The sequence below is a fragment of the Schistocerca serialis genome, unplaced genomic scaffold, assembly GCF_023864345.2.
Source record: "Schistocerca serialis cubense isolate TAMUIC-IGC-003099 unplaced genomic scaffold, iqSchSeri2.2 HiC_scaffold_1178, whole genome shotgun sequence".
NCBI classification, from domain to species: Eukaryota; Metazoa; Arthropoda; class Insecta; order Orthoptera; family Acrididae; genus Schistocerca; species Schistocerca serialis.
The window spans coordinates 2,501-5,000 of record NW_026047379.1 but is presented as its reverse complement, the minus strand read 5'-3'; the positions used below and the strand labels follow the sequence as shown (position 1 = coordinate 5,000).

The window sequence follows — 2,500 nt, the reverse complement described above, 5'->3', positions numbered from 1 at the left end:
CAGGCGGCCGCTTCGATGGTTGGCGCGGCCGCTGTGTCCTGGTGATCGATCTCTCCCCTCTGGACCCGACCGACGCAAGGGCATCTGGGAGCATGCCCAGGATGACATCGGGCGGCGTGCCCCGCCCCAGACCTATGACACGATCCAGGGCAGAGAAACGCTGGGCGGAAGCGGGTAGCCCCGCCAGATGCTCCCAGATGGCGGCGTCAGTCGGCCCCTCCGGCGGCGGCCCGGTGGTGTCGGCCGCGAAGTCCTCGGCTGCGTCGACAGGCGGCGCAGCGGCCTCGCCCGCGTCTGGCAGCGGGCTCGCTGCTCCCCGGCGGGACGCCGGCTCCTCCCCCCGACCGATCTCAAGCGCCTCCATGAATTGGCGGACAAGCTGCTTGTGGGCAGCTTGCCGCCGTCGGCACTTGATTGCCTCAAGCGTTCGGTCGGGGAACATCCTGATGAGCTCTTGATTTACAAAGAAGAACCGGGCGTCCCTCTCGAGGAACAGTTCGGCCTCCGCCTTGGCGAGCGACAGGACTTCTTCCTCCGTCCACCTCGCGCGATGCCTCTCCGTGACGATCTCCGCGTTGGCGGCCGCAAGGTGTTGGCGGCGGCGATGGACCCCGAGACCGTTCTTGGTGGTGAAGCTGCGGTGGCACTCACTACAGGCGTATACAGCTGCAAAAGTTACAAGATTTTCGGCACGGCCGGTTGGCCGGCTAGGTGCTGGGGGAGTTGGGGTGGCACCTTCAGCGGAAGGGCCACCACTTTTTCTCTGAATACTGCCCCCAACTAAAAAAGGGATAGTGCGAGGGGGGGCTGGTAACCCCCCCAAGCCCCTGGTGCGGTCTTCCACTCTGCGAAAATCAGCGGGCCCACGAGAAGGGGAGAAGACCGCAGGAGAGGAGAGGCTAAGAGGGCTAGGCCCATGTATTGCGCATCACTCTCCCTGTAACCATAACCCAAGGAAGGCACCTCGCAGCAGCAGCACGACTACATCAAGACCGCACTTCGAAAAGCCAAGTCCGGATGCAGCCACACCGCCGCCACTTGGCCACCTTAAGAGAGTCATAGTTACTCCCGCCGTTTACCCGCGCTTGCTTGAATTTCTTCACGTTGACATTCAGAGCACTGGGCAGAAATCACATTGCGTCAACACCCGCTAGGGCCATCGCAATGCTTTGTTTTAATTAGACAGTCGGATTCCCCCAGTCCGTGCCAGTTCTGAGTTGATCGTTGAATGGCGGCCGAAGAGAATCCGCGCACCCGCGCGCCCCCGGAGGAGCACGCTAAGGCGGACGCGGCCTCGCAGCAAGGAAGATCCGTGGGAGGCCAAGGCACGGGACCGAGCTCGGATCCTGCACGCAGGTTGAAGCACCGGGGCGCGAACGCCGCGCAGGCGCGCGCATCCTGCACCGCCGGCCAGCACGAGGCCGACCAACGGCGAGAGCAGACCACGCCCGCGCTAAACGCCCGCACTTACCGGCACCCCTACGGCACTCACCTCGCCCAGGCCCGGCACGTTAGCGCTGACCCACTTCCCGACCAAGCCCGACACGCCCCGATCCTCAGAGCCAATCCTTATCCCGAAGTTACGGATCCAATTTGCCGACTTCCCTTACCTACATTATTCTATCGACTAGAGGCTCTTCACCTTGGAGACCTGCTGCGGATATGGGTACGAACCGGCGCGACACCTCCACGTGGCCCTCTCCCGGATTTTCAAGGTCCGAGGGGAAGATCGGGACACCGCCGCAACTGCGGTGCTCTTCGCGTTCCAAACCCTATCTCCCTGCTAGAGGATTCCAGGGAACTCGAACGCTCATGCAGAAAAGAAAACTCTTCCCCGATCTCCCGACGGCGTCTCCGGGTCCTTTTGGGTTACCCCGACGAGCATCTCTAAAAGAGGGGCCCGACTTGTATCGGTTCCGCTGCCGGGTTCCGGAATAGGAACCGGATTCCCTTTCGCCCAACGGGGGCCAGCACAAAGTGCATCATGCTATGACGGCCCCCATCAACATCGGATTTCTCCTAGGGCTTAGGATCGACTGACTCGTGTGCAACGGCTGTTCACACGAAACCCTTCTCCGCGTCAGCCCTCCAGGGCCTCGCTGGAGTATTTGCTACTACCACCAAGATCTGCACCGACGGCGGCTCCAGGCAGGCTCACGCCCAGACCCTTCTGCGCCCACCGCCGCGACCCTCCTACTCGTCAGGGCTTCGCGGCCGGCCGCAAGGACCGGCCATGACTGCCAGACTGACGGCCGAGTATAGGCACGACGCTTCAGCGCCATCCATTTTCAGGGCTAGTTGCTTCGGCAGGTGAGTTGTTACACACTCCTTAGCGGATTCCGACTTCCATGGCCACCGTCCTGCTGTCTTAAGCAACCAACGCCTTTCATGGTTTCCCATGAGCGTCGATTCGGGCGCCTTAACTCGGCGTTTGGTTCATCCCACAGCGCCAGTTCTGCTTACCAAAAGTGGCCCACTTGGCACTCCGATCCGAGTCGTT

The 2,500-nt window shown here is 62.0% G+C and overlaps 1 pseudogene; it reads right to left on the bottom strand.

Annotated features, from left to right (window-relative positions):
- The window catches only part of LOC126433949 (large subunit ribosomal RNA), a 7,960-nt pseudogene that overhangs the window by 4,030 nt on the left and 1,430 nt on the right, over positions 1–2,500 (bottom strand).